The sequence below is a fragment of the Colius striatus genome, chromosome 1, assembly GCF_028858725.1.
Source record: "Colius striatus isolate bColStr4 chromosome 1, bColStr4.1.hap1, whole genome shotgun sequence".
Lineage (NCBI taxonomy): Eukaryota > Metazoa > Chordata > Aves > Coliiformes > Coliidae > Colius > Colius striatus.
In genome coordinates this window covers 59,437,751-59,465,217 of record NC_084759.1, presented here as the reverse complement: position 1 = coordinate 59,465,217, position 27,467 = coordinate 59,437,751, and the positions used below count along the sequence as shown (strand labels likewise).

At 39.5% G+C, this 27,467-nt stretch overlaps 1 protein-coding gene across 3 annotated transcripts in view; it reads right to left on the bottom strand.

Annotated features, from left to right (window-relative positions):
- COL4A2 (collagen type IV alpha 2 chain) overlaps positions 1–27,467 on the bottom strand; it is a 147,116-nt gene that overhangs the window by 57,688 nt on the left and 61,961 nt on the right. The gene's annotated exons all lie outside the window — the stretch shown is intronic.

The window sequence follows — 27,467 nt, the reverse complement described above, 5'->3', positions numbered from 1 at the left end:
AGCAATTTCTGAGTTCATTAGAAGTGCTTAACCCAGGAAAAAGTGTCTCCACAAGCACACATGAAAGAAACAGAAAAGTTTTCAAATGCAATCCTGGCAAAATGGGGAGAACAAGGTGTTAATGTAGGGAATCTGTGATTCTCTGAGGCATCTTCCATGGAGGCAGGCATACTAAAGCAATTGTCGAACCCAACTGAAAAACGTACGACCTTAGTGCTATCCCCACCCCTCAAAATACAAACTACAAGGAACATATTCCAGGACTGTTGCAGCATGCTGAGTCAGTATGGAATGGATATATCACCTAGAATTTCTCCCAGAGTGTAAGTCCAGGAGTTCATGGATTGAACATATTAAAGAGGAATATGTGAGGGAAAGGTTTGGGCTTCAGTTTCACGCAATGCATGTTGTGCCAGAAATACTTCAGCTATGGGGCTTCATAGCTTTGGACTGAGAGGCAGTGAAAAGTACACCACAGGGAGCATCTTGCTTCCATACCTCAACTAGCTCGAGTCAGCTTCCAGTGGCCCTGAGCTGCCCAGAATGGACAGATCTACAGACAGCTCAACACACAATGTCCTCTGACTATTTACAGAAACAATCCCAAAACAAGTTTAAGACTCTAAGGGTCTTAACTGACTATTTTTGCCTAACCTCTCTGTGGCAGGGATACATGTGTACTCTTCCTTCCCTGCTAGCTGTACTAAGTTGAAATTTTCGTTTACCTGCACTTCCAGTGGTTATTGGCATAAATGAAGTTTAAAACACCTCACTTTCAAAGCTTTGCTGGGTCAACTTCATTCACTGATGAGCACATCATCTACCATGATGCAGAAGACACTGGTTCATTTCTACATCCTTGTGATGTATATTGATAAAGTAGTTTGAATGGTTCCATCCACCTCAGAAAATCAGAGTTTCATTTTGGCAAGATTTAAACAATTTTACAATTCCACCTGGGAAAAGTAGGTCAAAACAATCTGTTTAATGGTTGAAAATAGAAATACATAGGCCAAACCATAGCTAATGGTAGCTACTGGAAAGAAAGATTATCTGTGAGAAAAAGTCCTGAAGTTTGTGTAGGCTTGGTTGTTAAACAGATTAACATGTCACTTTATTTTTGTATCTTTAGGACTGTAATAATTCCTATTTTCTAAAAGACAGAAGATCAATCTTAGTTTGCAGTGAGCATTCAGAAGCTCCTCACTAGATGGCACCAGCCGTTGCCACTGCACACAGCCCTGACCACCACAGGTGCACATTTCCAGAGCATGTTATAACTTTCAGGAAACCTGATAAGGAGTTCAGGTAGAGTCAAAACATCTTTGTGTGAGGTGTATGGCAACAAGAGTAGAAGGTGTCCTGCAAAATGTCTCAAAATGAGACAACTGGGAAAGTGCAAATGAAACAGGATGAAATTCACCATGCAGCCCAAGCTGAAGTGGTCGTGTTTTTCCATTCACCCTTTATTTCATGGAGTAGAGGGACTTGGTCTTCTAAAGCGAGTGAGAAAAACTCACTATTTTATTTCTCCATCGGATTACTAAATTGACATTTAATGCCACAGGCCTGTATCATCTCACACTTATGTTCTGAATCTATATTCTACTCTAAGGGCTGGCATTAGCATGAGGGAGGGATGTACTTTTGCAATCTAACTGGAATATTGATAAGCAAATGAAGCAAACCTTTCTCACATGCCTTAAGTGATGTGATATTAAATTCTTAAAGACAGAGAAGTACTGTAAGAGACAGAAGGCTTAAAAAAAAATACCACACAGCTAATGGTTATTTCTATTTTTAATTTAGCTTTTGCTACTTCAGAGGAGGTTATTTAGCTGAGTTTCACATTCCAGCTCATTTTCTCAGAAAAAACCCCCTCTTTCCTTCTCATTTGTTAAAAAGCTTTCTTTTATTTGTATCAAAATGTAAACAAAAGAATTATAAAATTCACTTTAAGTTAAAAATAACTAAAAAATGAGGCTAGTTCAGCCTAGTGGCATGGTAACAATTTGCTGCTCTTTCAACTACATTGTCTGGACATGGGATATTTTTTCTCAGGACAGTGGTGACCAAATGACATTAACAGTAATTCCACAGCTGTGATTCAGCTAGCAGAAGTTTTTTTGGGTTGTTTTTTGTGTTATTTTTTTTTTTAATTAAGGAAGAAATAAACATTAAATCTCCATTTAAAAAACCCCCAACTATGAAAAGCTTTTCTTTACCAGAAGCCACAGCTCTTTTCTTTAGTCGGTAAATGAAATAATTTCATCCTGTTTTCTGTTCCCACAGTTTGATCTAATTTGTGATCTTCCAGAAAGCTGCCATGTCACCCAAGGAGATGAAACACGCGTAGAAGAAAATACAAGCTGAAACGTACGCCAAGGAAAGACTCAAAAGAACCAGTCAAAAGTTTCTTCATGTCACAAAGAACATAGAAGTGCATGTCAGAAATGCCTTCTGTGCTTTGCAGAGCTGCTATAGAAAGAACAATACTGGGACCATGGCAATAGTCTCTGAAAGACAAACATCAGAAAGGGCAAGTCTAGACAAAATCTCACAAGGATTTCCATGCTCTGTCTCCAAAAGTTTATTACGTAGAGGAAAGAAGGAAGAGAAGATGTGGGAAGGAAGCAGTGGGCTGAGAGGAAGGGTGGTTTTGTTTGCAGACTCAGTGAGGGGATAGCTCTGAAAGTCCAAAAGAACGTCTCTGATGGAGTACAGCTGCACAGACAAATTGGGAAATTCGGGATCAGAATTAAGACATATATTAGCAAATATATCTATTCAGTGAATATGCTCTACTGAATTATGTGATGGGACTTGCAATGACTTGAAAGCAACCAAACTTGGTTTTAAGGATTGTATTTATTGAACAGATGTGAACATTTATTTCCATGCAGCATAGTCATCCAAAGCTCCAATCAGATGAGGGTGACAACTTAAGGCATGATATATCCTAATGCAGATATTCAAACTACGTCAAACAAATGCACCCTGAACGTGTCCATTTTTCTTAGCTGTCTATAAAAGTGGCTTAGGTTCCCAGCTTAAATGTTGATCTCCACATTGCTGCTTTCTAAACTCTGCAAGGAGGTAACACTCTAAAAAGATCAAGCCCTGGAACTGTGGGTTTAGCAGTTAGGATTAAGACTTAAGTAAACTACAGTATGGAAATGATGTTGCATGAAAAAGGAACTGGATATAAATGAAATATATTTACTAAACTTGACAGGCAGTATATGCCAGAACCGTTGTTATGGTGGTGCAAAACAGGATTTTCCTGGAAGTTAGAAAAGTTTCAACATAAAAAAAGTGATCAGATGATAATGTTGTGTGCTCAGAAGTATGGCCATTTATTCCAAGTATATCATCTGGTCCCTATTTTGCTTCCTTTCTGGCTATGCAGATATGTGTTTCAGGTTGCTAGGAGCCACATAAACACATTTTTTTTTAATCTATATATATATATAAATATATAAAATATAAATATAAATATAAATATAGCTTCTTAGCTCAGTTTCTATCATTTTTCGCCAAATTACAGAATCACAGAATTGTTTTGGTTAGAAAAGACCTTTAAGATCATCAAGTCCAACCACTAACCTCACACTGCCAAGCCCAACACTAACTCATGTTCCTTAGCATCTCATCTATGCATCTTTTAAGTAACTCCAGGGATGATGACTCCACCATATCCCTGGGCAACCTGTGCCAGAGTCTAAGAACCCTCCCAGTGAAAAAGTTCTTTTAATATTTTATCTAAACCTCCCTTGGTGCAACTTGAGCCCATTTCCTCTTGTCCAATCACTCAATACTTGGAAGAAGAGACTAACCCCCATGTTGCTACAACCTCCTTTCAGATAGCTGTAGACAGTGATAAGGTCTCCCCTCAGCCTCCTCTTCTCCAGGCTAAATAACCCCAGCTCTTTCAATTGCTTCTAATAAGACTTGTTCTCTAGATCCTTCATCAGCTTTATTACCTGTCCCTGGACATCTCTTTATCCAGGGCACAACAAAACTTCTGCCTATATTGCACTCTGCTAAAATGCTGGTATAAGGCTCTGGCCTGACACTGTGCAACCTACATGGATGTTTTGGGTTAGTGTGAGAGTGGAAGTGCAGTTTAACAGAGCTACTCTTTGTTCATAAAACAGAGTGCCAACCTAAGACAATTATAAAACCAGAAAAAACCTATTTGTATTGACATGTAAATATTGTCCTTCTGCCGTTCAACTAAACACTGTCTTTAAGAAAGAGTTAACTAAAATAACTTAGAGATATTATCTGGAATCAACTTGAAGTTGAGATCATAAGATAATGATGTTTTACAGAACACTAATATATTCTTGCAAAACATTCATTACTATTTAATTAATTGGAGAAGGTTGTCTTGATAGCCAACCAGAAATTCACCAGAGAGGAAAATCACCTTGCCAAATTTGCTCTTACCACCAGACAAGTGTCAAGACAATGGGTGTGGAGCAGGAGGAAGCAGGGAACTCCCAGTTACTCCATGACAGTTGCTGTATGATGTTTGTATGAAAGGGCAAACTTTGGTCATGACACTTACTAAACGTTTGACTGAGCATTTTGAGGAACAGCAAAATGCCTCACCTGTTCTTAGTGCAACGAGTATGTCTTCAAAGCAGAAGAAAATTCAACATTGGCTTTGACACGATTTAAAAAAGCCAGACACTTTCCAGGGCACCATACAATGTGGCGTAATTCTCCTAATCTGCTAGTATCTACAGCAAAGTCTTTATTTTTCATTCTTTCTGTTCATTCCATTCATTTTATTAACATCATATTACTAAGATCAGCTGCTTTTTGTGACTTCTTTAAAACCACAGTTCTCAGAAAACACAAAAAAACTTGCACAATAGAGTGGGATGGATAGCTGTAGGATTGCTTGCTGTTTGGCTAGCTGGGCTCCTCAAGGCAAGACAACAACCAGCACCTGCTCGTGTTAGAACATTCAGTCATAGACCCGAAAGCCGATCCGCCAGCCCAATTGCTTTCAAATGGCTTTCGGTGGTGTGTGGGAGTGTTCTCAAGATCCTAAAATTCAGGAAGTTCAGCACAGATGTTTTCTGTCAGCAGGCGTTGGAAGCACCAATAGTAACATCTGTTCACTTTTCATATTTGTGAGAACATTTTTTTTCTGTCCAAAAACCATTCACTGTTGAAATCTCCAAATTGTGCAACTGGCCAAAATGTTAAGCTCATCAGGCTCCATGAGTTTAAGAGTATGTGAAAATTAAAACCCCTGCAGCAGTTCATTCTATCATATGCCAATTTTTCTGTGCTCGTCTTCTGTTTAAACAAAAAGCATAACTATTTTTGTGGTGGGAACAGCTATCAAAACTGATGTGATCATGCCAATGTAAGTTACTACTGGCTGTTTAACCGTAGAAAGAATTTAACACTCTTACAGGGGGCTGTGACTTTTTTAATAAGTTGTGTGCCTCTCCCCATGGGAGCTCAGGATACACGCTCTAGCAGTATGTACAAGGGATTTGGTGCAGACAGACCTTAGACACCCTCACCCTCTGGTCATGGGAATTTACAGTTTGGGATGGTCTCCGAGTTCCCAGCAAGGCCAGATGATTGGCTCCGAACCACCAGGAAGAACGAGGGGCTTTAAGGCAGATGTGTGCGGGCAATATGAAGAATCATTGTTGATGCAGAATAAGAGAATAAGAAACATCTTTCTTTTCCTCCTAACGTTCCTGGACAGATGGGTCTCAAGAGCAGCAGGGTTCTATGAGATCATCTGAACGGAGTTTGCACAGTTGTTTTCTCAACACGATTTGCTAATCTTCATATCAGTATCAATCGCGGATGGTCTAGAAACTTCAGCAGCTGGGACTATGCTGAAGCCTACTGTTGAGTCAGCTTAGACTGAAGCTAAATGAACCCTTTTATGCTTTTCAGTGGACATGGTTTCTTCAGTGGATGTCACAATTACTCTAACGCAATCACTTCTGACAGTCTTTAAACTGAGTCTGGCTTCATGTTGGGTTGGTCTTCAAAACCAACAAATAGTCTAAATATTCTATGTGAAGTTTTGTTATTTTCAGGTAGTAAACAGAAATATTGAAAACTGTCAGCAGTTGTCTTTTACACAATACAATTACATTTCCCATCTTTTGTACGCACAGATTCACAGATGATTTTATAAGTTGACTGTATTAGAACAAACTCTGTGATCCCACATAAGCATTTTTTTTCCCCCTGGAAATCAGGAAGAAGTAAAAATATTTTGAATCCTGAAGGAAATAGTTCTGTATCATCTGCCTGAACAAAATACTCTCCCTGCTGAATGTAACTTGTAATAAGAGTCCTGAAAGGAGTCAAGAGTGGCGTATAAACTTGAATAGGGAGGTATAGTTCTCCAGACGGATTATGAAAGATCTAGTTTTTCTGTTATACTCGGTTTGAGGTAGAAAAGATTGGGGCCAAGAGTGCCCACACATATTCTTCAGATTCCAAAATCTCATCACTTATGGGAAAGGATGTTCTCCAGAACATCAGCAGCAGACAATTCCACAGCTGTTCAAGGAGAAAACCTATTTATCATTTCAAATGTTGATTTCAAAAGCTACTGGAGATTTTTTAACTCTTTATCAGAGGCAGTGTGGGTTAAGCAGAATCAGAGAAAATAACTGTGTCTGAGCCTTTACTCCTTTTCATTCTGCAAATATTAGGGGAGCAAATATGCTATTAAATGGTAATGACAAATTTCTTTACTTGAAGGGCATGCCATTAGTTTGACAGGCTCTAGCTTGCTCTCTAACTGACAGTAAATGAAGGTCATGTGAGGAAAAGAGAAATCTTCCAGACAAGGAGGAACAAAGAAGTCTTCATGTTCTATGAAAATACCAGAGAGATTGATAAAGAACTCATCATGACTACTCATTTGGGTCACACCACTGGGGACTGGTTTCAGGCTTCAGGCTTCAGCTTGAGGACAGCATCTTCAGTGTTGCAGATTCTGATTTTGGAGTGCCTCCAAGCTTTTTAACTTAGTGCCTTCTTGGCTAAAAGAGGGTCTGCTTGCATTATTAGCTGTGTCAAAGAAATCAGTGCTGCAAAATGACATGCTGTCTTCATTAATGTACTGGATACATTAATGTACTGGATTAATTAATGGATAATGTACTTGTAGAAATGCTTCCATCAGCCTAATGGCTGCATTTATCATCAGGGAAATTCAAATTGCTGGTGACAAAAGATCAGAATGGCACAGTTCACAGGTTAACCATGACTCCAAACCTCTGCTAGGATGCCTCTCCTGCTTTACCTTGCCTGCTACCGGCAAGGATGAAAGGAAACAAGATATAAACTTGACACTACTCCTTCTTTCTAAAAAACTAATGCTGGAACATGTGTATCCTAGATATCTAGGTCTTTGATCCTTCAGCTACCTGAAATGACCTCAGTTTTGACAAGAACTGTGAGTCTTCTGTATTTCTGACAGAGACAGTAACAAACACACTTCCTGTTCATGCAGCTCCTCCGAGTTTTTGACCTCCCTCTTCCCTTTCTCCAAGAAAAAATGTTTCAACTTAAACTTTCTTACCCCTTCAACATCTGGGAGAGCTTATGGCTTTTACCTAGCTTCTGAAAAGAGCCAATGCTAGCTCTCCTAGGCGAGCTAACATCTGTGTTTCTAATTGCTTTTCCTCAAGAAGCAAAGGACACTTGTCATACGAAAGCAAACAAGCTCTGAGAAATATTTTTATTGAGTGCTACAGTGATACAGGCTGTGATAACGTGGATGGCTGAGTCACTACAGCTTAGAGACTGGTAACTCCAAAATCACCTGGACAATAACCAAGACTGAGCAGACATTATCTGCTCTAGCTAACCTTCCTTGAGCAGGGGTACTAGGACTAGAAAATCTCCAGAGGTTCCTTCCAAGCTTAATCATTCTGTGATTCAGTGCAATATAGCAATACACCTGGTGTTCAAAATCCTCCTTAAGACCCTGCAATTCAGCTGTTCTACGGGTCTATGGCTTAGACTTTTTTCCAATCTGTGGTCTCTCCAGATTTTTTCCAGGTTTGTGTGTATTTATTCTCCTTTTGGTTTGCTGTCTTCAGATCTCTGTGTATTGAACACAAGCCATAAAGCACTCTAGTTGCTTTAAAACAGACAAGGAGATTCGGTCATTGACATGAGGTAGTGTACTTCCTTGCTGTTAAACACTGATATTTACCATAAACTATCTAGTTACAGTTAGCACTATTAACAAAAACCAAGATGCAAGTATATAGAAATCTGCCTGTGAATACAATAACTGTGTGCTTGTTGCAGGCAATATTTGTGTATGTGTGCAGTATTTAGGTGGAAAGCTATGCTTGTAGTTCTGCAATGCTTCAATAACCTCAGCGAAAACCTCATCAGACTTGTTATTCTACTCAATTTACTGCTTTACACAGACCTTGCAGTTCTGAACTAGACTGAAAAAATTTCTGGTGTTACTGTTTTTTCCCCCCAGAAAGATATCAGCAAGGACTCCTGAGAAAAAAAAATTCTTTTTTCTAAACAATATCAATTGGTAGGCTTTTAAAGAACACATGCACTGTCTCTAGACTAACAGTAGCTAAACTAAGTATTTCATTAAAGAACAAATTACCATAAACTTTACTTTTACCTTAATGTTTGCCTGATATTAAAGAGTGATTCTAGGATAAACCAGCAAAGTTACAGCCTTCTCATTCCGCACTGAGTAAATGTGTGAAGATACTGATGCTGGCTTGAGGCTGGTCTGCACTGAGCTAACAGTAATATCACTCCTGTGCAGTGAACTGGAGATGATAAACACCTGTTGAGGAGAACACTTCTGTCCAGTCAGTGCCCAGCACCTCCTCATGCTCACCTCTCTGAAGTTCATGGAGACGTGGACTCCCTTCCACCCTTTGTAGAAAAACATGCAGGTATCACACTCCCTATCTTGCCTCAAGAGAGAAGCAGGTCTCAGACCAGCTCTTCTGAATTGAGTCAATTTCTGCCAGTTCGATATTTGGTAATGGCTTCTATTACACTGCTTCAGCATCATCACCAATCCTTCAACACAAACAGGATTTCTTTTATTTACGGAAAACACTGAGGAAGAGGCTTGGAAGAACATTTCAGCAGTTTTTGTGCAGCTTTTAACAGCTTCACAGAAGAAATGCAGAAGATATGTGTTGGGATAATAATATACAGTGACAAAAATATAAACAGAAAAAGCCAGGCTGTGATGTAATTGAAGCCTTCTTCATTCACGTGCTAGCTAAAGCATGCTTCCACCCTCATAATTAACAAAACACAGAGAAATTTACAACAGTGGAAGCCACACAGGAGTGTGACTTATTACACTGTCCCAAAGATGTGCAGTGAAAAAAAAATCAGTTAAATCTCTGAGACTGAACAGAAAATACACAAGCATCCATTTAAAATGTTCTTACATTATTAGTCATTTCTTTTCCTAAATTCAATGGAACGTGTATGTGTTCAGTAAATGCATTAGTACCAGTTCCAGATGTAAAATGTGATGACACAGTTGATATCAAGTTTTGGGAAATTAATTAAAATCTGGATTCTAGCTGTAATCAATATATTTTGTTCCACATCAGGCATATCCAAGGATGCGGATTGAAGTCTGATGCTTGAGACAGACACAACTGCCCTCAAAAGGGGATCTTGCAGGTCATTTTGAGTGGACACAAATCAAAGAAACTGGAGAATAACTCCAGAATGACATCATAACAAAGTTGACAATTAGCATGTTCTCCATGGGTACACAGGAAGTCATGGACTAGGTGAGACTCGAAAAGCAGGCATTTAATGATCTTCAAGATATGGCCCAAAAGATGCTTATCTTTTCAGATAACTTTCATACTGTATTACAGACATTATATGATATGATTGTCAACATCTCACTCAAGGTCAGCTGTCTGCAGCCTCACCTACTTCTTATTTTTTTTGCAAACAAGGATTGAGGGGTGCATGGGAAAACCTGTGAAGCAACTTCAAGTATTTAGAACTTCCTCTTTTAAAATGCTCCTACATATCCTTCAGGAGACTTAGATAGTACAACATTGAGTAATTATCTGTGATAATGTTGTGGTATGAACTCTTCAAAAAACTGTAATTACTGATTCCTTTTGTAAAGATTAAATTTTGTCTTGCAGACACTCTTGCATCACTGCTGTAACATATTCCTGATGTGCAGCAGTGCATGGAAGAGCCACCCACAGGCATTCCTGGTGGGATTACTGCCTTAGAAGTCAGGAAGTCACTGGTTATACCTCACTGCCCTGCTACTGCAGCTTGAAAAATGCAAACCAGGAACTATTTCCAGTTAAATTAAGCCCATGCTAATTTCTTGATTGAAGCTCATCAGTTCTGTTGAGGGAGAGATGGGTGTTGCACAGAGCAGCTGCTGTCCTTGCTGTTCTTCCCAAAGACCACAAGAGCCTAATGGGAGACCAGTGACTTTTGGTGGTGCCTATTTAAGGGGATTGCTCAAATTGAGTTATCTCAATCAGTTAACTCCTTCTCACAGCATCTGCCAGAAAAGTTTCTTAAGCCTTCATTGGCACACAGAAACAAGCCATACAACATAGTCATCCCTGTATCATCTTCTGTGTGGATTTCCTCTGGGGAAGGTGGAAGGAAGGGGTGAATACAGGAGACCTTCCTTTGTGAGCTCTATCAACCTGCCTCGCCTAAGGGAGTCTTTGGTGTCACCCTACAGTATCAGGTTGTCTTTCCACTGATCTTCATGTGGACTCAGAGGAATAGAGTAGCACTCAGTACTTGTACACCTACAATCCTGGTCAGAGCTGCCCATCTCCCTTGAGTAAAGAAGACTTTTCATATCCACACTTCTGATCTACAATAGGCTCTACAAACATAAAAAAAAAATGAACAGCTCATGTGCAGTACTTGGCTGTCTTTATGTAAACTTACGAAAATTTCACAAAACAATTGGAGTGATCCATTTTAATCCCCTACATGAAGATCATAACATCAAAAATGAGCATAGGTACTATGGAAAATGAATATCCCAAGGCCATTTAATATCACAAGCATGAAATTCAGAGCTCCTTGTTTAGGTCCTACACCATTCTAGTCTACTCCCTCCTCATTATCTCCACAGAAAGACTACTCATTCATGGTGTAAGTTGGTTTGGTTAGTTCAGATAATTTCCCATCGCTGTTGACATGCTCTGTTCAGTCTGCTGGAAAATTGCTTACAAGTTGCAGTCATGGCAGAGAGTTTTTGACCCACTCCCATGAACTTGCTCCAAAATTTGTCTGTGCTGCCCAATGCCTAAACCCACCAAAATAACCATCATAATGTTTGTATGTGGTGCTACTAGCTAAAGATTTGGAGCAATAGCTTGAGAAATAAGGATTGGAACTTTTGCTAGTAATTATAATCAGATGCTTGCAACAATCATTGTGGTTTTGCCCAACTGTTTAGTTGTTGCTCAGACAGACTATCCATGACATTAGAGGGAAATTCCCGTGAGAAAAGATTCTGGAAATGGGGTCCAAATAGTGCACCCTATTAGTCTGAATGGACAAAATAAGTAGGGGTTTTTTTTGTCAGTTTATTTTGATTATGGAATAGTCAGAATAAACTGAATGTGCTCTGACATGATATACCTTTTATTATTGAACTATATTCATTTTCCCATCATTATATATTTTTAACATTTAAAAAAAAAATGTGGACAGAAAAATTTTACTGGCAACTGTTAATAGCAAAATACCAAATGTTTTTATCCACATTTTATTTGTAGACAATTTTCTGACACATTTGTAAGTAAATAGACAGTAAAACATATCTCTAGACGAATATCAACGTAGATGGATAAACAGTCTGAGAGAGGAGGTTTCCAAAAACCTTGAGCTGTCATGTAATAATAACAGGAATACAGTGTGCTCTCAGCAGTACTACTCAGAGCGAAATGTTATGCCCATGGATGGTAAAGCAATGAATAAGCTGCAGTTAGTCCTGGTCGAGAAGTGCTGTGTTTGAAGGCTGGACATGACTGCCAAAAAATCTGTACAGTTAAGAGCTACTAGTCCTACAGATCCCAAGTAGGCCATATAAGAGCTTATCACTATTCCTGCTGTTAAAAAACAATAGGAAACACATGCTCAGCCACTGCATACTTACAGCTTTTCTAGACCTGCAGGGCTAAACAAAGCTGGGAACATACAGCCACACAAGTCACCTATTCTGAGGTCAGTCCAAAGAGAGTTCAGCACTGCACTTAAGAAGCCTTAAAACCAGAGCTGTTTAGGATTATTTTGCTGAATTTTTCTTACCAGAAAACACCAATCTGTCAGAAAAGATTACTTGAACAGATTAGTTTAGATGACATTGAGAAGTTAAAATGAGACAGAGTTCCCCATTCCAAAATTGGAGTTTTGGTCAAAATGAGAGAAAGTGTCAACTCTTGTGCTAGCAAATGGCTACAGAACTCAGAGGAGACATGGGAAACTTGGGCTCAAGCCTAGAGCACAGCTATATTTCTTTTTCCAAATGTAGTTTTCCATCTCAGTCCTATTAAAAAAATTCTCAGTTTTGCCTTTTTAGGTATAAAATATCACAAGTCTTGAAAATACTTCAGGTCAGTAGAACTGGCTCTGTTAACATTTATTCTGCCATACACTACTCAAGAGCAATCTCTTCACTTTTCTGCTGGATGACAGCATGTTTGGATCTTTCTCTCTCCTGCCTTTACACCTGCTATGCTGTGAATGGAGCCAATGTCACCAAGCTGGCTCTCCTGGCCTTATTCCAGTCTAAGATTTCCTCATGCTGGAGGGAATCTCTTCAGCTGCTGTTACAGAGAAAGTTTTATTCTCCTTTCCCCTGCTGCAATCTTCCAAAAGGAGGTTAAGCAGAAATGTAGTCTTCCTTATTTTTCATGTTATTCTTAAAAGTGTAGCTTCTGACTAATATGGCTTTGATAACCAAAGTGAGGCAGTAACAGCTTGCACACTCATCGTAATTAAATGGGCTTTTATTGTTCTTTAACTTTTATTTTCCCTAATATTCATGTGAACTGAAATGCAAGTGTACAGGATGCAAATCAGAACTCAGATGTATTTCTAAAGAATTAGTGAAAAAGCAAAGGGTATTCAAAAGATAGTACAGACTGAATATAGGGTGGAATAGGACATTTATAGCTTCTCTATGTTAAAATCTATGATTCATAGATGTCTCTGCTTTTCACTGTAAGATTTTCTTAATTTGGGATTTATTTTAGCCACCACTGCTACTTAAACATTAAGTATATTGCAACAAACTCTATTGCCTTGTCAACTCTAACTCCACTGAGTTCAATTACCCCTCCAGTACTAGACCAGTGCAGCTGAACTGGGAACAAATTTGGGTCTAACATCTAACAGATGTGTGATGGGAAGATTTCCAATGTCTCTCTCTCTCTCTTTTTTTTTTTTTTCTTCGAAAGCAGTTTAGAGTAAAGGCCAGTTTAACTCTGGTTTCACATAACTCAGCATGTCTCACCATAACAGGCTTTAGGAATAACATGGGAATGAAAGAAACCACACTAATATAACAAGAGGGAATAACAGCTCTGCTTAAAATACAAACTATTTCACATGCTTATTCCTATTCATATTATATAGAATCCTTCCGCTGAAAGCATTCCAAGAATGTGCCATTTACCATTAAATCAATGAAGTCAAAGAGCATGGGAATGTACTCTGAGATCCCAGAAGAATCCATCCAGATTGTGCTATCAACAACCTGCAATGCGGTGCAAGGTTGAGACTGAGCTTTGTCCAAAAGCCATGTGACTATTTTTTTTCAAGGCTGAAATGCATGCATTTAAAGAGTACCATTTGTGACTGTTTGTCTCATGACAGTTAAGGGAAGTTGAAAAACAATGCTGTCTTAATGAATATATTTTATTTTCTCTCAGTCTATATGTGAGCGTTTATTGCAAAGAAATTGTATGTGGGCTGTTCTAAAACAATCCCCTAAAAATAAGCAATTGAAGCTTACTGAAATACATGGCAGAAGCAGGAATTTTGCTGAGTTATTACATGCTCAGCTTTTTTACCCCATGCCTTGTCTAATGTTAGGATCCCAGTTTCTGAGATAAATATGATTCTTGTATAAACACATTCTTTCCAACAATATTCATCTGACTCTCTGCGTCTAAGAGAGTATGAAACGTTACAGAGCTCTCAGCACTTCATTCTCTCTCTCATTCAGCATGCAAAAATAAATCTTTGCTTTCCCTGCTGGTATATAATATGCAGTGCCAGGAGCTGCAAAATCCTTCCCTTTTCTAGTAGTGTCTAGCGCACTCAAGCACTCAAGAACTCATCGTTAGCCACAGACGTGAAGAAATGTTAAACAAAATTGCTACTGCACAGTCATCTCCTCCTATGTGAGCTTTTGTGATAGGTTTAATATTCAGCTGCACTTGAAGACTATACTTGTTGAGATTAGTTGGCATCATAGCTGGACTGCTTGCGTAGTTTTATTTATAGTGGCGTCAACGTCCCCCAGAGTGATCCAGCTAGAATATTTAAAGTATATCTCAATGAGGCAAGAAATCAGATTTTTCACACTGAATACCCTGGAATTTTCACAGGGGAGTGAGGAAGTCTTGATTGTTGTTGGTCTTCCAAAGAAGTCATCCTCATACATGACAGACAGAATTTATCTCCTCCTTTTCAGTTTGACTACATTCAAAGAAAAGGATCCAGCACAGCTTCCAAGCTCCTGGATCAAGATGCATATTCCACCCATTTCCTCACTGTGTATCAGGATAAGACAGTTGGTCCTTGCCTCTTGCCCCTTCCTCTGCCTCATACTCTACTGGAAGAGGACAAAGCTCAAGAAGACTGAGGAACAGAGCTTGTAGGGGCATTGGCACTGCAGGGCTGGCTGTAGTATCCTTGAAATTAAACAGACAGTACCAAATAGTTACATGGGGACAACAAGCAGAAATTAAGAACAGTACTGTGATTTCATAGCTAAGATACCACATTAACACTCTGCAGACCTGACTAGTTTTATTCTGAGCTCCATCATAGCTTTCCTTCTTCAGCATCAGCAAAGGTCCTACAGCTGCATCTGTGGATCAGCACCTTTCTTCAAATGTCTGTCTTTGTTGCTTCAATAGGTGTCATGTTCTGCAGTTGCAAACTGTATCCTTTCCTCATTATTTGCATCACTTTAGTGAGTCAAGTCTTCTTTTCAGATTAGGAATAAATTTCCATGCAAATAATAATCACTGTAACTCAATCTGCTACACTAACTTGGAACTGTTGTCAAAGAAGTCCATGTTTATCTTTTTGGTTATATCATATTACAAAGAAAACTTTTCTGAAATGGTTTTAATGACTTTTCTTCACAGTAAACTCTTGCTAATTGCAAGAGTGATTTGGTCAGTAAAAGTAAGCAGTCTTGCACACACAAACACACACACTTGCACACAGAAAGCTCCTCATGCTGGCATGCAGATGTCCATTTTTGTGGAGGAGGGAAGCCACAGTTCTTTCACATTTGCTCATCATCCTTATTGTGTGCCTGCTGAGCTCCAGTCTCTGGAGGTCCACCTCCAGAGACTGATATGGATAGACATCTTGATATAGGCAGCTTTCTATATTTAGATCCCACAACAACTGAAAAGCCCAATATCAACTGCACTGGGCAGCTTTTCTGTCCATTGCTATGTCTACAGCAGCCTTGAAAATTCACGCTCTGCATAGCAAAGGGCCATATTTCTTTATCAACTATAAGCTGGCTTACAATCTATTAGCATTTGTAGAGCACATCAGTAACATTGAGCCAAGACAGTGCACCGATGAAAACCAGAACCTAATGTACCAAAGCATCCTTTTGAAAGTTGTGTTCCTCCAACTGTAATACAGAGCTTCACACAAAACTGAGGCTATTCTTTTCTCTTTAGCAAGAAAAATGTACTTTTATGGCTGAATTCTCCATTAGAGTATGCTTCTGAAACAGGGAACTAAAAAAAAATCTTTTCCTGTTTCTTTGTCTGTGTATAACAACATGTGCCAAAAGGAAGTATGTTTGGACATTATTATGCAGCTCGCTGAGAAACTATCTTAAAACGTGAGGTTTCTTCTTTCCTACTAGCCATTATGATTCCTTATCTCAAGCATTCAAACTATTTGCTAATTAGTCTCTCTTCTATTGTTTTTTTTTGTTCTTTTACAAAGCAGTTGCTATGAAAATAACAACTTGTGGACACGAACATTTCTGTCCATTTAAAAAAAAATATTGAAAGGCCCAACTTTTACTGAGTAGGAATGTTAATATTTCTCTGGGAATATTCTTGTAGAAAGAAACTTGAATTTGTTGTCAGACTGAAAAGCTGATGAAATAAGAAGACTGAGTAAGTCTTTTTGTGACTAGTTGACAGTAGGAGTTATTACTATAGCCTGATCTATACCATAAAATTGAGTAGAAAATATACGCCCATCTTCTTTACATCATAGAAGATACATTAGGCATAAAGACTTCAATGATTTTTCATTGCAGGATCTAGTTTCCATTTATCTATTCTCTTCCTTAAGCCCTAAGGAAACCCCAAACATATTCAAACACACTTTGTCCATATATTGACATATTTAGGGTGCTTTTCCAATGCATCGTGCTCATGAAGTTGCGAAATGGGAACAGTGATTTTTGAGAAGAGTTGTGTAGCACTTTGCTGCAGCTGGCGCTAGCGTTGCTCCACTAATGCATTGCTGAAACTCACAACTAAAACGTGAAGAAGGAGCAGTTTTTTCTTTTTAAAAAAAGGTAGATGGTATCAAAACCAACTTCTAAAATCTTCCAACAGAAACATCTTTCCATCTGCTGCTATAGTTTCTTTATCCTGAAATTGTTCTGTGGAATTTCCTGTTTACTCTCAATCTCCTAATTTATAGATCACGTCCTTCACCACCAATGGAAGAGTTTATGTAATTCCCATTCACTGAATTCCCTCATTATGCTCTTTTAGAACAAACTGGACTATTATCTTAATGTGTGTAAGTTCAAGAAGTTTAGCATTGCTTTCCAATGTATATTTCTACAAACTTCAATTCAATTGCAAGCTTGAGTCTCTTACTGACAATTGCCTATTTAAAAAAAACCCCACTAAGTTAAAACTGCTGGAGTAAAATCTACAGTGTATCTTACAGAGAGACACTATTATTAGTTTTGAATTCCCTCATTTTATTGGTGCTTCCAGTATGTGTTAGTTCTATCTGAAGCAACAGCAAAATATAATGTATCCTATTCAGTTATCTTCTTAAGAAATTATTTTTCTCATCACTTTTATGGCTGGTCTTGAAGTCTGGAGCAGATCCTTCAGTGTGACAGCTGGGAGAGCTATAGGTGACCAACTCAGAAAGGAGAAGTTTGCAAACGCTTGCATAAGGAATTTTCCTTTCGCAGTCAGTAAGATGGGAAGCCTTTTCTTGAGGCAAGCCGTGAGGCTCATGCCTGACTTGAGCAGAACTGACCAGGATCTGTCTCTTCTAAGTCCCTCCCTTTTCCTCTAGCCATACTTCCTTTACAGAAAGGTCTCTATAGCTAAGGACAGGGACAGAAATCCAGCCTTTGCTGTCCTTCCTCAGCAGTATTTAAGGAGGAGGATGGATGAGTCACTTTTTCCATCTCACAGAAGCACGCACTTCCACTCTCAGCCCATCTAGTGCCAGCAGCCTTCCTGTGGCCTGGGAAAATGGAGGAAGAGAGCCCTCGATCCCACTGCACATTGCTGTTCCTCTCTCTATCACCCAGGAAGCCTTATAAAATTGATTCATAGAACGGCTTTAGAAAATTGTGATTGAGTTTATTTACTAAAATAAGATTAATATAGCTAAGTCCTCACTGTATTTGAAAGTGGTTTGCTGAAAATCTTCCAAAGGTTGGCTTGGGAACCAGATTAATTTTAGCTTAGCAGAAATGTCTTTTAATCAAGTATATAAGAAGCAAAGGCCATTTGCTGCTGACCAGCCAAACTCAAGATGTCATTAAATAATCCTTATGCCCCTTCACGCAGAATTCTCTGCCTCTCTCCTGAAGTAATGTTGACTGGAAAGGCTGCCTCATTCTCTCACCTCTACCATTGAGAGAGGGCTGGGTACTCAGTGCCCAGGGCAAGGGGAGGCTGAGACAGCACTGAGCTATCTACTTAAACAGCATGCTGGCTGCCCACAGTAAGCTAGATATTGCCATACCTTGTAGCCTAACCTGGCCCTCAGACAAACAAAACATTACACACAATACACCAATTCCCTCTGTTTCCAGCAACTTTATTCAAACAGGGAAAGGAACTCAAATATGACAACTTCTGCTCCACAACAGCTTGCCAAGGATCGTGGCCACCATGTAAACATTTACACAGAATGGACTTAAGTTATCTTCCCCTTGTGCAACCTTGACCCCCACTGCATTTAGACTGTTTTCCTCTACTGCCCAGTTCACTGTTCGCTCCTGCTCCCCACTGCTCATCTCCTCTTCTGGCCTTATTCCCAGCCATCTGCTGCCAGTTCCTAGACAAATCACATCCACAACCTTCCTCCTTCTGTCTCCCTCATTGTCCACTCCCACAGTCTCCCAAAATCTCTTTGCCAAATGGTCACTTGGCAAGAAGAGCATCTTCAGGTTCATCAGGTGCACATTCCTGAAGAGAAAAGCACCAGCTAGAAGAGAAGGGTGGGGTAGGCATAGGAACTGCCAGCAAAAAATACCAACAGGCAATGAAAGTGGGTTTGGAAAGCACTACACAGACTTGGGAGATTCTTTGCCTGCTAGTATGGATGGATAGCCAGCTTTTGGTGAACTTTAGAGTGAATAAAACACCCCCATCTCATTTCTAGTCTATGTCTGGACTCAAAGAAAGAAATAAACCAACAAGAAAGTGTCTGGAGTACTTTAATTAAATTTTTATGAGCTGTGAGATGATCTAAAATCCATCACTGAAAACCAGCCAGAAATACAAAGAGCTAATCTGAGGGCTTGCATTTTTTATTTCAGCAGAAGAAAGTACAAAACAGACCGAAATGAAAATACAGCTAATTTTCAGGAGACACTGGGTGGTAAGAAGCAGTTGTGTTTTGTAAGAATAAGCCATCAAGATGAAGAATGCATTCTACTTATTTTCTTTTCTAAACATGGATTTGAGGTCGGTAAAGGCAAATGAGCTCACCTCCCAGTAGAGATAAAATTCCACTCATACAACTGATTAGCTAAAAGATAGTCCTCATCATACTAAAACTATTCCAATCACCTCCCGCTCCCAAAACCTTCCCACAACACCCCCAACACCACCCACAGTTCTCAGTGCACTGGAATAGAAGCTGCTGACAAATGGGAGAGCTGTCTGTCTACTGAGTTTTCTAAGTGTTATGTTTTGGCTATTTATTGGCATAGTTACATTTCAAACGAACTTCTTGCTCACTGATAAGTTCCAGTAAAATTCTGACCTAAGCAAAGCATGCCCAGTCATTTTGGATAATTGGCAGGGATTCATTAAGACCTCTGTTATTTTTACTTTCTTTTGGCTGGCTTTGAAAAGGCAGTTCTAAACTCTTCTCACTTTCTAGAAGCAGGGAGTCGAGGAGGTATCATACTGCATATGCAGAAACCATTGTGGGTCCATGTAATGCCGTGCAATTACAGGCTGCCACTTATACATTAATACCTCTTCACTGATTTACTACACAGCTATCAAAACATGATGTACTGTTGTACAAGCATTCCTTCCAAACTTTGATAAGAGAAGTGATATTGAAACCCAAAGGGGTATACACAGATTTCCACAACTCCTGGTGAATGTCACATTCTTCTCATGCTCCCCACCTTTTACCAACTACAGACTGCACTTTCTGACACTTTTCCAGAAGTATTTAGAGCCTCCTGGATGGTAGGCTGGTTCAGACAGGGGACAGAAGGCACCTTCTAGTGACATTAGAAGAGAATTGTCCTACTGACTGATAAACCTCACAGTATTTGTTGCAGAGATAGTTTTATAGCCCATGGAATACTTCTCCACCTCATCAGATTTAAATCCTTTAGGTACAGCTCTCACTAACAGGAGTTACTCGGCAATGAAAGTTGCACTAAATATTGATTCGGATATATATATCTGCATTTGTCCAATGCCAGATTCAAATCTGAAGGGGTGCCACAGGGACAATATAATCCAAGATGAAAACAATTGTCTCTTCTAATGAACTTTCTCACCTCTGAGTTTTTGATATGTACCACATAAGACACACGAAGTAATTCCTATTCTTTTCTCAGTATTAATAAGCTCTTGGCCAGATAGCCAGATAGTTCTTGGCCAGACCAATGCATTTCAAGAGTCAAGTGTAAAACAATCAAGAATTATCAGTAATACAAGAAATTCTACCTACAAGTAACAAATGAATGAGTCAGCTCTCCCTAGACTGCAGCAGTAAAGACCAAATGAGGCATAATAGCGAAGCCCTTCATGTCTGTTGATATACTTGCTAGGGAAGACTGTGGAGTCTTCATCATTGGAGGTCTTTAGGAGAAAGTTATCCTTATTGAGAACAGTAGAAGAAATGCATACCTTACAGTTAATTAGGACATAAAGAATAATAAGGGCCCTGTAAGTGTTTATAATTTGTATGACCCACAGTCATAAAGAAGTCAAGATGTGAGAAGTGCTCTATATGCACATAGAATAACAGTTTAGAGAACTTTTACTGTAAATAAACAAGAGAGCCGACAGAGGGAATTGTTGATATTTTCTTTACTAAGGTTGAGAACCTCAACCACAGCGGTATTAACCACAGCACAAGAACTTAGTTTCCAGAAATACTCAGTAACAAACCCTAAGTCCAAGTTCCCTAAGAAGCCCTCAACTCCCAGTTAGTTACTTCTCAGTAAAAAAAGTATGGTAACCAAAACCACTACACAATGGATATAACTTGTGGCTGAAGACTTTAAAAAATGTTTTACTCAGCTAATGAGAATTGAGCACTTGAGAGATTCACTTTATATGACTTAACTTCCAACAGACCAGAAGCCTGCAGCTAAGCCAAGAAGGGAAGCAACATTTCCTGAGAGCCCGAGCTTAAAAGCAGGACATCTTGCCTGGAGGCTGCAGCAACTCTTGCATCTTATGCCTGCTCATGCACTGACTCTGGGCACAACTCAAGACATTAAAGCAGTAATTACTGAACTATCAGAAGTACAAAGAGTTGGGCTGAAATCAGTGCTGATTCATTGATTAATTGTAGTAGGTGAACTGTGAGCTGTAGGATTAGCTGCTGCTTCACAAGCTGGCTCCCAGTCCACCTCAGAAGCAGAGACAACATAACATAGTACATATATGAAGGAAAACCTTTTTGCTTCCCACTTTTGGTAGTAACTTCTCATACAATTCTATGTTATGCAAAGCTGACACTGAGGTTCCCTACTGAAAAACAATATGTGGATTGAAGTTCCTTGTGTGCCAACACACCTGAGAGTCCCAGAATGGTAAATAGTGCACTTGTAATTAAAATGTAGTACTTACGTGTTATCCAAAGACAATACAGAAATCTAATCTCTTTGGAGGAAAAATCCTCTTTCAGAAATGTTTCTGATTTTGTTTGCTGGGTGCTCTAGAAGGTGAACTGGTACACTATAATAATGCCCAATTTCACAATATGTATTCTTGATTCACAGAGTTTACTGAATTATGAATTTATTGATGTTAATAAAATCTGCCTTTTTTTGTTCATAATGACAAACACAATACGATTGATAAGAATGGAGAATGAGGCCTAGTGAAGACCATGGTGACATGCCCAGCTGATATGAACTGGGGTAGCTTAATTTTCTTTTTGAAGCTGATGCTAGAAATCAGAAATCATCCTGTAAGAAGATCTGATAGGTACTTTTTCCTTTTATTTATTAACATCAGAGAGGATTTAGAAGAAACACGCATAGACAAAGGAATGGGAATGGAAGAAAAACTACCTAAAGGTCAACTGACTACAACTGGTCCAAAAAGAGGAAGACATGGTGCACAGGGGAATCAGAGTCTCTTCTTCTTCCTCTACCATGGACCTTCACTGCTTTCTCTCCAGATCACAAGGAAATTACCAACAGTCATCTGTACAGCTCTCAAGCTTCATTTCAAGATCCTGAATGTATGTTAGTAGCCCTTAAGCTTTGTGGCTAGCCTGACATTCAGATATGAACTTAGCAGAGGTGAAGATGTACTCCACAGCAAAGCTGGCATGCACAAGTTCTACAGAGTTCACCTGACTTTTGAGGTTTTTCACTTAAGAAATCAGAGGGAACAGTTTTACCTATGAAATGAGCATGAGCTCAAGTCCAAAGTAACAGGGAGCTTGTTTATCTTCACTCTCTTTTTCAGTATAACTTCTTGTTCAGCAGCCCTGCACTATGTACCCTAAAATCTGGACAGAATCTGCCCTACTTTTGACCTGAGAGACTATACATAAATGTATATGAAACACAGACAATAGCAGATGACTGCATATTTTTATATATATTACATGAACTTATAGCAATATTCTTCTTCACAGAAGTTATTTGTTCCCCTAAGCTCTCGATAACTTTGTACTTAGTGCAAATGGTTGTGTGTGTGTGTGTAATGACACAATCTGTAAGTACAATAGCCTAAGTTTAAATAATGCTTCCTCAGAAAGCCTCAGCCACACAACTAAGGAGTTAAGTAGTTTCCATGTTTGTTTTTCCTGGATCCTGTTCTGAGACTATCTTCCATAGCTGGAAAAGGTCAACATCCTACCATTAATACAACATTATTCCCACAAGTTTCTACAACAAAAAAAAAGTTTTCATAAACAAAAGCCATTTTTTTAATGTGGTGCATCATGAGCCATGTTTACTTGTGCTGTTATTTGGCCAGTACCTTATGGTTTAGAAAAGATAAGGCTATTAACAGAATTTAAAATACATTTTTTTTGATCTTATTCCACATTGGGAATGAAAGAATATGTTACTAAACTGTCCTCCCAACTTCCTCTGTTGAGAGGTCAGACAACTTGGCAATCTATCACTTCTGGAAAAAAAAAAAAGATGATGCATATGTATATTTGAAGGAGTCACTAGATGTAACAAAAAATTATATACAATCATTCAAAATTTTCTGAATTTTGCTCTGAAAATAAATAACATTGTGACATTAAGAAACTGGTTTGAAGTATTTTATAGTTACTACAGTAATGTCCTACAAATCTTCTCCTAATCAAAATGCTCAGAGGAATTTATCTGATCTTTAACTCACTTTGTTCCTGTGCACTGGTTGGCAAACACAGTTCATCTGCGAAACACACACATTTATAGTCTTCCATTTCTCAGCTTTGTTGAACACTTCAACAATGTTCACAAAGGCAGTACCAATGTACTCACGTGATATCTGGATAAAAATGTAAAAGGACATAATACTGAAGAGAAGTGAAGGGTTTTTTCTTCACATATAGTTTTCAATAGTGGCACCTGTTTGGATTACTCATTTGTTCACAATGCATATGATTCACATCCCTCTCTCCAGAGAAACAAATGTGCAAAACTGTTATGTACTATTGAGAACATGGATTTCACTATTTCTTCCCTTTAATCTTTCAAATATAATGTGGAAAGAAAGTATTTGAGCCGTGGTATCTGAAAAAGAAGGTGTGGTGCATGGAATTAAATATGTGATAATCTTGAACTCTGAAAACTATAAATTGCTACTATCTTTCTGTCTCTGCTCTACAGCACACCATCCAGAAAACACTCAGTGAGTTGTACAAGCTGCCAGTTAGCAGTTTTAGATGAGAAACACTCCTGTAAGCTTTATAACATGAGGGTAAACACAGAAAACTGTCTAACTCTCCTGCACTGCCCACACCGTCTGACAGTGCTGGGTCAAGGTAAAGGTCTGTCCTGCTCTCTGAGTACATCTCCTTGGGGACTTCTTTCTTTCAAGGACTCTTTTCCCTCCCTGTGCTCCATTAAGGAAAAGGATTTTCTGTCAAGGAAGTAACTTTTGACCTTTGTCTGAAACTTGTGCAAATTTCAAACCTTTACAAAGCTGCATACACTCAGCAAAGCTTTTTACTTTGAAACATGGGAAGACTCCATTGCTTCAGAGTGTGCACCAACCCTCACAGCTCCTTGGCAGAACCAGGCTCTGTGAAGACAGAGAAACCCATGTTTGAGTCTGTGGCATACCCCTGACAATCACTTGCATGGAGCAGCATCAGCTTCACATAGTCCTAGGTAGATGGTGCCCACCCCAAATCTGGGGAGAATCATTCCTATAGTTCCCCTGGTAAAGCAGCCTAGGATTCGTATGAAAACTGAGAGCAGGTTTCCTGTCCCTCCTCAATCTGCATTCAGGCAGCGTGGAGCATGCCCAGGGAGATGGCAGGCGGGATGAAGAGGTCAGTGTGGGCTGCTAGATGAGAAGTCTGAGCAAGATTGTGAAAATGATCTGCAACGGGAGACAGAAAGATGAGCCCTGGTGGCACAGAAAGATGGGGACCCAGTGCCAGCTGTCCTGGTTTTGGCTGGAATCAATTTTCTTCCTACTACTTTTGTTTTGGATTTAGAATGAAAGTAATGTTGATAACACACTGATGTTTTAGTTGTTGCTGAGTAGTGCTTACACAGCATCAAAGCCTTTCCACCTTCTCATACTGCCATGTCAGCAAGGAGGCTGGGAGTGCACAAGAAGCTGAGAGAGGATGGCTAACCCAAACTGGCCAAAGGAACATTCTATACCATATAATGTTATGCTGAACAATAAAACTGTGTGGAGTTGGCTGGGAGGAAGTGGTAGATCCCTGCTCAGGGACTGTCTGGGCATCAGTCAGCAGGTGGTGAGCACTTTCATTGTGCATCACTTGTTTTGTACACTATTCTATCACTAGTATTACTTTCCTTTTCTGTCCCACTAAACTCTCTTTAACTAAACCCATATGTTTTACCTTTTTATCTGACCCTCTCTCCCATCCCACTGCTGGGGAGTGAGCAGGTGGCTGCGCTGTGTTTAGCTGCCTGTTGACTTAAACCACAACACAGCACAAGAAAGGGCTGATATTTTAAAAAAAAAAAAGAAAGAAAAAGAAAAATATGAGCAACTGGTGAAAGAGGGGCTTTATGGTCAAATGGAGATACAGATGGCTGTAGAATAACTACAGAATAACGTACTTTGCAATTACGGAGACATGGTGGGACAGGCCATTAATACCTATGAGTATTTAAAAGGTGTATGTTGAGAGGATGTGGTAACACTTTTTTCTGTAGTGTCCAGTGACGGGACAAGGGGTAATGGAAAGAAGCTACAACACAAAAAGTTCCACTTAAGGAAAAATTTCTTTACTGTTCAGGTGAGGGAGCCCTGGCACAGGCTGCCCAGGGAGGGTGTGGAGTCTCCTTCTTTGAAAGTCTTCAAAACCTGCCTGGATGTGTTCCTGGGTGACCTACTCTAGGTGGATCTGCTTTGGCGGGGGGGGTGGGGTTGGACTAGATGATCTTTAGAGATCCCTTTCAATCCCCACCATTCTGTGATTCTGTGTGATAAAAGGAGTAACAGTTTTAATAGCTGTAATTTTAAACATTTTTTCACACAGGATTCGGGATTGCAGAGAACATGTATTACACAGGATTAATAACTAACAAACAGGTCCATATTTTTTACCTGGATTTGTGCTTCCAACCGAGATCTATTCAGCAGTACTGGAATGTTGCTGACTGCTCTCTCTTCTGATTGCTGCCTTAGTTGAAAGATACTCAGTAATTTGAATGAGAGGAGTAAGATGAGGTAAATTCCCCTTGAGATGCTTTCATGAATGCTCTGTTCAAATTTCTAATTTCTCTGTTGGGTTAGCTTTCACCCAAGGAAGGTATTCTCCATTAAAAGGGTCCTAATAACAGCTGAAGTAACCCACAGCTCAACCAGTTTGAATACCAACAGACACTGATTCTGCATCCTAAAGATTCAGGTTAAAGAAACGGAGGAAAAAGTGCAAGGAGGTTATCCTTAGATATTTCACCTAGTTGAGATGCATAATATCCCAACCAAAAGGAGAAGGGTAGAACATAGAAAATGATCTTGTAATATAGAAATAAAACTAACAGCATCCTAAAGTGGTAGCACATAGTAGCACATAACAGAGAGCAAATGTGCAGTTCATATTACTAAGGCTCCAGATCCACCAGCCACAAAGTAGTAAAAATATGTATCACACCAGCAGCAGGAGAGAAGATTACATCATTTCAGGGACACATCTGACTCTGGCTGTAAGAGAATCCAGAGGAGCACAAATGTCAGGTTGAATGCTGGACAGAGCCAACAGAACATTACAAGTACCATGACATATGTACTGGCCATAGACTAAACTGGTCATAAACAAAGCAGGGGATTATTTCACAGCACCCATCAGAATTCTTTCTTAGCATCTGCCCGAATATTCAGATAGGAAGTAAATTAAATTCATCAGTCATCAGCTGGCTGATGCTCCCGCATTCTGGAGTGTTCATGGGTTGTGCAACATTTCCTCTCCCAGGGAAAAAACGCTTGTTACAAGACAAAATGGTTTTTTTTTTTTTTTCAATCGCTGGTTCCTTTTAACAGTTTGTTGGTGAGGTTTTTTTGCATTGTCTCTGCTCACTTCGTGACAATTCAATACCTAAATATTAATAGCTTCACAGAATCACAGAATGGTAGGGCTTGGAAGGGCCCCTTAGAGATTATCTAGTCCAACATCCCTGCTAAAGCAGGTTCACCTTGATAGGTTGCACAGGAACCTGAAGACCTCCAGAGCAGGAGACTCTACATCCTCCCTGGGCAGCCTGTGCCAGGGCTCCCTCACCTGAACAGTGAAATAGTTTTTCCTATATTTACATAGTTTTTCTTATATTTAAATGGAACTTTCTGTGTTTCAGCGTCTTTCCATTAACCCTTGTCCTGTCAATAGATGCATCCCAGAATGGCATTGGCCTTCTTGGCCATGAGGGCACATTGCTGGCTCATTGCTGGCTTCAAGAAGAGTGTGGCCAGTAGGTCAAGGGAGGTTCTTCTCCCCCTCTACTCTGCCCTGGTGAGGCCTCATCTGGAGTACTGTGTTCAGTTCTGGGCTCCTCAGCTCAAGAGGGACAGGGAACTTCTGGAGAGAGTCCAGTGCAGGGCCACCAAGATGATCAGGGGACTGGAACATCTTTCATATGAGGAAAGGCTGTGGGAACTGGGGCTGTTTAGTCTAGAGAAGAGAAGACTGAGGGGGGATCTTATTAATATTTGCAAATATCTAAATGGTGGGTGTCAGGAGGTTGGGACATCCCTTTTTTTCTGTTGTAGCTAGCAACAGGACAAAGGGTAATGAGATGAAGCTGGAACACAAAAAGTTCCATTTAAATATGAGAAAAAGCGATTTCACCTTTCAGGTGAGGGAGCCCTGGC